Below are 9,835 nucleotides of genomic sequence, written 5' to 3'. Positions count from 1 at the left end.
AGGCCACATTTGCCGTGTCCTGGACATCTGGCTTTTAGTGTCTTGCTGGTATTTTAGTGTCCTGGAGATAACATGCCTTTCATTTCTTAGCTAATTGTAGGTACTGATGGTGCACAGGGTAGTTTTATGAAGAATATTTGTGTATACGTTTTTCAGCTAATGTAGAATCAAGTATCATTTTGGAGGTACCTAAAAGCATTCAGTTGGTCTCAGCTTTTGAGATTTTAATTCTGAATATCAAGTATTGATGTTTATATTTAATAGAAATTACTTCTGTGTGCTTGGATACCAGATTGCTTTTCACTCTTAAGACAGCTAAATTTGTAGTAATCAGCCTCTTATCAGCCTGGTGGCTAAATCCGCCCACATGACATGCCATTTACCTTGGATTATAGAGACTCAAATCTGTATTTTAATCTAGATGACACTGAAAGCATCTGTATCTTGTACCACCTTACATTGGCCTTTCTGGTTACTGATAACTGGCTCCACATGACAAACAACATGTTCAGCAGATTATTTTTAAAGCAAAGTACTTTAATGGGCAGGGGACTACAGCAGAAGCCCTCTTGATCTGGTAGAGGGATTTGAAACAATGTAGAAGTAGACACTGACTGTCACATCAGCAGTAATTTAAACCTTTAACACTAGAAGCTTGACACAGCCTGGTTTATATGTTGTAATGTTGCTATCCTTATGACAATACTTCAGGTTTTTCTAATTGGCCTTGGTATTCTGTTCCACCATGGTTCTTGTACCTTGCTATACTTGCATGGCATAGAATTGTCCCTCCCATAAAGGGCCAGGTACTGCATTTGTTGTCTTCCAAAACTCTTGATTTAAAGAGGAAGTGTAGGGGTTCATAAGGAATGCAGTACTGGTCCCAGGGTTGTAAATGATCATGGTGTAATCCATTGTCAATGGGTTTAAACTAGTGGTCCCCAAACTTTTCAGGGTCACAACCCCTTTACTCCTGCGCAGCCCCCCAAGTCAGAGTTGGGAGCAAGGCCGCAGCTCCAGTGGGGAGTCAGGACTGATACTGGGAGTCCTACATGCACCCCACAATTTGGGGACTTCTAGTTTAAACTGTAGACTATTTAAAAAAAAAAAAAAAAGCCAGTATCACACAGCAGTGTTTACATAGGCCCATATGTCTAAAGTGTTCGAGAGATTAATTGACTTTTATGGAGCCAGGTTGACTCACTTTGTTAACTGCATGCTCAGATGCAGGTTAAAACTTGTAACATCAGCTTCCTTGGTACTTCTGTTCTACTCCAAGTAAAACATCTCCATGGGCTTGTAGTCTTAGTTTTAAGCACTGTTAAGAAACATCTGTGCTACTTGGAAACCCACAAGCTCTCACGTAAAACTCTAGGGTTGGTGTTTAATTTTGCTCTCTTTGCCACATACAGTAATATCAAGTTGTTTCTGCCTACGAGTTTTCAGCCAGGTTAGTGTCCAGAGTGGTATCTGAGACACCTTGTGCGCACCTTGCTCCCGAGAGCTGCCTCTTAATTCTAAATTTAACCAAAATCAGTAAGTACCTCTTTAAATTCCTGCAATTATCTCTCTATTGTAACAAATGTGTAACTTGTATTGCTGTAAACAATCAAATAAAGCATTCTACCCTTGGTAGGGTTATGTGTTCCAATTTAGAAATGATTGTCTTGACCATAAAAACTGAACACTAGCATGAGAATACCCTTTGCCAAAAGCATCTTAACATTAAGTGGTGTACGGTAACCTTTGTAAGTATAAGCTGGAAGGTTAAAATTTTGTGCCAGGGTCAACTTTCATGTCAAATTGCTACACAGCTCCTGTAAATGACTGCTGGTTTTTATTTTGCTTTTAGCTCATCTTTCCACTGGGTGGTAGCATAGCCTACATCTTCAGCCACAACCTTGCCACTTAGTTACAGCTGTGGTGAGGTCAGACCTACAGCATGATGGCAGGGAGAAGGGTGGGCTGTTGGAAACGTTCGCTCTTCCTTAGCTGAGGCCAGTTGTAACTTCTGTTCCATGCTCATTGGGCTAGAGACTTTGATAAGTTATTCCTATTTCTATGTGGCATATAAGGGGTGTCAGCCAACCTTCCCAGGCAAGGTGGTTGCAGATTAAAATCCTTCTCACGTGAATCATTTAGCTCTCCCAATCATAGAAGGTGGATTTTTCAATGACACAAATGTAAGTTGGGTGCCTACTTCCAATGAATGCCCCTAGAAATCTCCCCCAGTGGATAGTTTCTATGTGGCTTTAGAATACAGAAGTGATGTGAACTGGCACAATGTGTACAAGGCAGCACTGGCCCAAAGGAGCGACCTGTATAAACTTGCCTAGAAAAAACAGACATGGATACATTTTTAAAAGTGTAATGGAGTCGAGGGTGGCATCTGAGGCTGGGTCTGTGGTGTGAGCGAGGGCTGTGCTTCCCAGCTCAAATAGATGTTACTTGCTCTAGCTTTCAGCGAGCTCGCCTGCTAAAACAAATGTAACTGGTAGCATGGGCCCTGGCGAGCTGCAACCCAGGCTAGTCACCCTGAGAACAAACCAATCCGGATACTGTGGGTACATACTTTGGGCTGCTAGCCCCTGCCACTGCTTACCACTGTCCATTCTACTGTGGTTGGCTACCCACTTTTGACTTGAGAGCTAGCGTGAGCAGATCTACTTGAGCTATGAATCGCACCCTCAGCTCCAAGTGTAGATGTAGCCTGAGTAATTTATTGCAGTTGGTGGCAGCAGGACCCTCTACCACTGACTTTTACTCAGCACTCCTTTGTACCGGCAGCTCAAATAGGTGGAACACTGGGTGGGTGTGTGTGAGAGAGAAGGAAAACTGGTCTTGCAGCCTTAAATATCAACAGAATAACCATTCACCAACTTCCTCTCAGGCAGGAAGAAGGCTGCCAGCCCTCCCCAAATCTTCTGTCTTGTATTACAAAGACCAGAGTATTTGGCTAGCTTCTCTGCTGCTTTGAGTGGATGCTCTGTCATGATGAGTAGGGCTCTTGAATAAGCCAATGCCTCATCTTTGTTATTCCCTTGTTGCAGCTAGGCTGTCTTTTCATTTTCAGTCACTTTTAAAGGCACCTGGGTTCTTCGCAAGTCAAAGTTCAGATGGCTAGAAGTAGCTAAACACTAGAAGAGTCAGCATCTTGGAACCTACCAACTGTGCAAACTAGCCTGTTGGGCACAGCTGTCATGTTTGGTAAATAGTCTGCTTTTATACCTGTCCCTACTGTTTGAAATAATTACTCTTTAAGTCAAAGTCAGAAATCAAGGAAGTGGCCCAGTATCTAAAACTAAAAGCAATGTAGCATGGGAAAAGGGTGTACCTGCAGCACTGGGGCCAATGCATACCATCTGAATCCAGCAGGTGTCTGTTCCACCATGGCACTTTCTGTTTACTTCTGGGCAGTGTGGTTGTAACACTGCCATTCCATTGCAGTGGCATTTCAAACCTATGCTATCCATGTGAAAATGGCCACATAAGCTGAAAACTAGCAGACAATGGGGATTCTGGTATAAAGTACACCTGTATCATTACCACAGAGGGGTAGGCCAACCACCCAAACAAAAAAAAGAAGCCACCTGTAAACCTCCCAAGAAGAATTGGAGAACTATCTGTATGCCTACTGTATCCTTGTCACATACAGTCATAATGTGAATGGAACCGCATATGGAATTAAACACTTCTGCTTTTAATATTGAGGAAGACACAAAACCAGCCATGATGGTCAATCTAATTATAGAACATACAGCTGTTGTGGTGACTACACTTGTAAAAGAACTTCTTCACTTCCCTCCATGCAGTGTTTACTAGGCCTATAATAATGGGGACTAGAATAGGTTGTAATTTAAGATTAAATAGCTACGCACAGCTATTATTCTAGTAGATTTTTGAGAAAAATCTCTGGAAAACACCTAATAAACTGATTGCTAGCTAAGAGCTCTGATTAAAATCCTTATTTTATTTTGGAAAAAAACTCATTCAAAGTTCTGCCTGCCCTGCTATTACTCAAAACTGTATCCAAAATTATGCACTAGGGTAAATAACCTCATTTAGTATCTCTGACTCGGGATCTCTTACTAGTATCTCTGACTAGGGACCCCAACAAGCAGGGTCCACAGGGTTGCATAAGGGTCCCAGGGATCCCTGGGTTTGGTACTGAAGATTTCTGAAATCCTGTGTCTCAATGATCATCATAACCTTTGCATAAGGTATGTGTGGATTATATGTAAGGACATCTGTAGATATATTGGAAATTTGTTTTTATGGCCTTGTAGTTAAAGGCAGGTGACTCATAGTGGGCCTGGAGAGTCCCCCAGACAGAAGGTGAGATGCTTTTCTCCCTAGCTGACCATTGTGTGTCTTACACAGAAGTCTATTAGCATAGTGAGTCAAATGCTAATGAAGAGATTGTGGCATTTCAGAAGGAATAGGTAAACAGAGGAGGGACTCTGTTTTATAGAACAAAGGACTGGCCTAATATATCTAAGGGTGCAGAGAGACACCTGGGCATCCTTCTGTGAAGGCAAGCTCCCAGGAGTCTTTGCCTTATGAAATAGGATATCAGCCATCCTGGTTGAAAAATGCTTTGAGAGGGACTTTGGGTAAGCAGTATCTTATTAGACAAGAAGGGGCATCTTGTTAGTCCAGTTTAGGCACTAGAATGCATGTTATGATTTGATTTTCTACGTAACACCGTTTGCCAATATGTGTTTGCGATCCTATCAATCTCTGTTCTTTGTTAAATAAACATATCCTTGCTTTGTCTACACCCATCTAAGCACGATGTGTTAAGTGAAGTTGTGTTCTAAGGTGTAACTAAGCTGCGGTGATTGTTCCCTTGGGAACAGTGGGTCAGGTATTTCTGTGTGTATTTAGTGGAACAGAAGTTGGACGCTGCATGGGGCTGCTGGGAGGATGCTGGAGTTTGGAATATGTCTATCGCAAACCTGCATGAGGGATGGCGGAGCCCACGTAGGCTGAGAGGGGGAGGGCTTCTGCTGCCTGTGGCTGGGAGAGTCAGGGAGCTGAGCCCTGGCAGGCACAGACAAGGCTCCCTCACGCTAAGGGTGGAGTGGTAGAGAGGTACTCCTAGGTACCCTTGGGTAGTGTCACAGTACCATTCCCTTAATAAAATGCAGCATAATCAAATAATAACCAGAGCAATGCTCCATTCCTTGCCCTACTCCTAAGGTGCTTTATCTACAAATGTTCATGCTGCTTCCAATGTGGCCTTCCACAAATCTGGATTTTACATAGTAGCTATTTTGAAAGACTTGGAAGAAAAAGCTACTTTTCGTCACAAGATCAGGGTTCTATATAGGCTTAAATATATTTGCATATGCATACATGTATATTTGCTAATGTTCTATTTTTTCTGATGTTAACCTAGCTAACGGCATTCCTGGCCCAAAATTGGGGAGCTGTTTCAATAAGGCATGGTGACAGAAAAATGCCCCCCTTTGCTGAACTCGTGCACAAATCCCAGGTCATTACGACAGCTACTGCCTGCCATCACTGTTCAATGTCATGCTTAATAAACCCCTCCCTCTGCTGAATAACATCTGATAGGTGTGTAATTATTAAAGCACATACAATACAAACACAATTGCATAGCTGGGAGATATTGTACAGCAATGGAAGGTGCTTTACAACATGGTATATCCAATAGATTTCTTATTTATTGTATTTTTTAAATGTGTGGATGGGTGTATGTTTAGTGTGTGTGTGTGCTTCTATGGAAAAGTTCTGAGTCAGTAAGTAAATCCCCTGTCGGGAGGGTTGATAAGTCTTTCCCCATTGCCATTAAGCAGAAATTCTATCTCCCCCCCACTCCCCAAAAAAAGAAAATTATTCAAGCATTGTAGAAAAGTTCAATGGAATGAACTATGACCGTGATCTAATTGCAGGCTTCCAATCTGGAAAGCACTGCCGAAGCTCGAAGGGAAGGATGTGGTTAAGGCACTGGACTGCAACTTGGGTCTTGGGCAAGTCACTTAATTGGTCTGGGCCTCTGTATACCCATATGTAAAATGGGGATGACAGTGCTCTTTGGGCAGGCTACACTTGCAGATGTAGAGCGCTGTGAGTTAAACCTGCCTTTGGAGAGCACTGTAGGAAAGCGCTGCAGTCTGTCCACACTGACAACTGCTTGTGCACTGGCGTGGCCACATTTGCAACACCTGCAGCAGCATTGGGAGCTGTGAATTATGGGCAGCTATCCCAGCATGCAAGTGACTGCAACGTGCTTTTCAAATGGGGGAGTGGGATGGAGTGTGACAGGAGTGTCGTGGGGGGGAGAGCATGTCAGCATGCTGTCTTGTAAGTTCAGACAGCAGCAGACCGTGCCTCCCCGCAGCCGCCCCTCTCTCTGTCTCTCTCACACGCAGCATTACACAGTAACGGCTTGCATCCCGGCTGCCAGAAATGGAGCTTTGAACGGGCATTTCTGCACTCCTACAGGAGTTGAAAACAATGACAAGAGTGGACACGTGACTTAAGGGGATTATGGGACGTTTCTGGAGGCCGATCAGAGCGCAGTGACACAACCCCTCATTCACACTGACACCCGGGCATTGTAGCCAAGGTGCAGCAAATGTTATTCCTCTCGCCAAGGTGGAAACCAGCAGTGCTGTAGCCGTGGAGTCAGAGTGCTCTATGTGCCTTGTTAGTGTGGACGGGTATTCAGCTAGTACATCCGGAGTTCCTTTATTGCTCTGTAACTAACAAGTGTGGCCAAGCCCTTTGTCTCATCTATTTAGACTGGTGGCTCTTTGAGGCAGGGACTATCTCTTCCTTTGTGTGTAAACAGCAGCTAGCAGGCTGGGGCCCTGACCTCAGTTGGGGCTTCTAGGTGCTATTTGTAATACGAATAATAACAATTGTGACTAATTGTGTAGCTATTAATTCCTGGTACTGACTTGCTGACCAAGGAGAAATAACTTGCTGGCACTGATTTGTTTAGAGGCAAAAGACAATTTTTGCAGCACTATTTCAGTGTAGAAACAAGCTCTGACAATAGGTGTATTTAGTGTGGCTTGTTGAGTCTCTTTCCTCCTCGCTCAATGAACATGAAATGAAGTGTTTGAGTGAGAGCCAGCTGAGACGAGTGTGTCAAACTGTGTGCTGATTTCTTCATCAGCCAAAGGGGGTTGTCCGGCACAGCAACGGATGTCGGGTTTAGTGATTCAGATGGTGACAGGAAACCAGAGTCCTGCTTACAGTCCCCAAGAGGAACCTGTTCCAGTATTGCTGGTTGCTTCCGTGAGGGGAGATAGAGGAGAATGGGGACGCAGCAAAGAACTGGCTGATGCTACAGGTGAGATGGGTTGGGAAGGGGATTTGGCTGGGAGTGGGTAGGGCCTGCTCCAAAGTCCACTGGAGTTGGTGGGAGTCTTCCCCTTGACTTCAATGAGCTTTGGATTGGGCCCTAATTCGGCAATGATTTGGGAACGGAAGGGAACCTGGAGCTTTGGCTTATCCTGTCAAGAAGGACTGCAGCTGGGCTGCTGTCCTGCTGTTGTGTGTGGCTCCTTGTGGTGGGGGTAGCGGTGGAACATCCATCAGCTAATTTATATGCCCCACCATGCGAAGAAGGTACCAAAATATATTTCCCCCAGCAGCATTTTACTCACATGAAGAGCCTGCTCCAAAAGCCATTAGACTCCTACCAGCTCCTTCCACTGCATTTGAGTCAGATCATAAAATGGCTTCACATCCCCTCCCTATCTTCCTGCTGATTGATCCTGGCTGTTTATTTTTATTATGCCCTTTATATTACACCTTTATAATATAAAATCTGCAGTGAGCCCTAGGTTTTGTGGGGTCCTGTGTATAAGTTATATGCTAGGCTTATCTAGCTGCCCTCTCCTGCAATCGGACCGTAGCTTTCTGCGTACGACTCCTGACTTGAGGGCTCCAGCTGTCTGCCATGTTTTCCCTCCAGAAGTCCAGCCCTATGAAAAGTCTGAGCTGTAATTACACTATCTCGAGTATCCTCCTGTTTCATGGCTTGTGTGTGTTTGAATTTTCCTGCATACAGATGCCTTGAAATATCTAGCAATTCTGATTAGAAAAAAATAAAACCCTCTTTGTGCCAAGTTGTTCTTAAGATCAGGACAGGAGTAAAGTGTTCTTGAGACCTAGGTTATTGAGCTATGCCCCAGAGAGGTTAGCAAAATCTGGGATAATTATAGAATTTTGTGACACATTCGCTGTCTTAGAAAAGTTAATAGAAGTATTTTATTCCATATACACACTTATATTGCCATTCCGAACAGCGAGTCCCTCCCAGGAGCTGTGATGATGACTAACCATGCAGCATGGCTTCAGTGTTGCCTGTGTCTTGACAAGTAATGGGTAGTTATCAGATATTTTCTTATGTAAGTGTGCAATCTCCAGTGCAGAAGGTGATAGACTTTTGCTTAGCATCTTCTGGGGCTGTCAAAGAACTTTACAAGATGCTAAGGAATTAACTAGTTGATAACTGGAAGCTCTTTGTCATTATTTTATTTCACCTGCTATCTGATTCCTTCTTTAACTCTTTCTATGCAGCTTCTGCATTTACTCTAGCTCTCTCCTTTGCTATGTCATTTTATCCTTGCGTGGACCATTTCATGACTCTGACATCCACAATATGTAATTTACGTGCAGTGCTGGGTTCCTTCTGGGGAAATTGTTCTAATTTTTTGAAACCACTTTGCAAACACTTACTACCAGCGCAGTGCTTACGCCCACAGACTTCAGTGGGGTTGAACAGCAAACACTCCTCAGCAATCATTTGCTTTCAGGATCAGGCCACTTAGCCCTGATTCTGCAATGGGATCTAAGTGAGCAGAGGATGGCTCCCCATTGACTTTCATGGGGCATCGTGATGGTCCCAAGATTCACCTGCATGTTGCAGGATTGTAGCCTTGACATTGTAAGTCTGAGATGAAGAGCCATTGTCTCCTCTTTGTTTTGCCTAGCTCTGAATTCATTCCTGATGCTCAAAACATAAGATTAACAGAATGTAAAACGAGAAGGGATCATTGTGATAATCTAATTTGACCTCCTGTATTACACAGGCCCTAGGACTTCCTTGATTAGTTCCTGCTTGCACTAGAGCGTATTTTTTTAGAAAAACATCCCATCTTGATTTTAAAATTTCCAGTGATAGAGAATTCGTCACAACCCTCGTTCAATTGCTACAGTGAATAACTACCTCACTGTTACAAAGTTGCCCCTTTTTTCCTTTTGTCTAGCTTCACCTTTCAGCCATTGGATCTTGTTTATACCTTTGTCTGCTAGATTGGGGACACAAAGCGTCCTAGGAATTCAGGCAGGATGTTTCCCTGTATATTTCTTCAAAGTTTACAATTTCAGCCTTTTGTGCAAAATAAACTTTGTAGGATGAGCTAAGGTGTATGGATATAAAGGGCCATATAAGCACTAAACTGTTGCATTTAACCTGAATTGATTACATATAGACAGAGAGAGAGAGAGACAACTACAGTGGGCATATGTAACATACACCCAAATGGAACGCAATGTGTCAGGAGCAGGTTATTTATTGATATCCTTTGAAATACGTGTAGATTCAGGCAACTATTTTTCCAGGAGGAGGTAGCGTGGGTGGATTGGGGTGTGTGTGGTTGCCTACTTAAAAACACAACACAAAACAAAACAAAACAGCAAATCACGTCATGTAATCCATCTGAATCAGTTACATAAAAATCTGTGTGAAAGTCATAATTTACCAATTCAATTGTTTATAGAATCATAAAAATGGAGAGTTGGAAGGGACTATTTATCTTTATTGTTCCATCTTCAGCTAACATGCATCCAC

General features: G+C 43.3%; 1 protein-coding gene across 2 annotated transcripts in view; it reads left to right on the top strand.

Annotated features, from left to right (window-relative positions):
- The first annotated feature begins 7,187 nt into the window (after nt 1-7,187).
- LAT2 (linker for activation of T cells family member 2) overlaps nt 7,188-9,835 on the top strand; it is a 32,424-nt gene continuing 29,776 nt past the window's right edge. For both annotated transcript variants that reach the window (XM_030536957.1, XM_030536956.1), the window contains exon 1: nt 7,188-7,327. The gene's annotated coding sequence lies outside the window, so the exon portion shown is untranslated. The remainder of the gene's footprint in view (nt 7,328-9,835) is intronic.

The sequence above is a fragment of the Gopherus evgoodei genome, chromosome 17 (genome assembly GCF_007399415.2).
Source record: "Gopherus evgoodei ecotype Sinaloan lineage chromosome 17, rGopEvg1_v1.p, whole genome shotgun sequence".
Taxonomy (NCBI): domain Eukaryota; kingdom Metazoa; phylum Chordata; order Testudines; family Testudinidae; genus Gopherus; species Gopherus evgoodei.
Note: the sequence above shows the minus strand (reverse complement) of the source record. Positions and strands in the feature narration are given on the sequence as shown.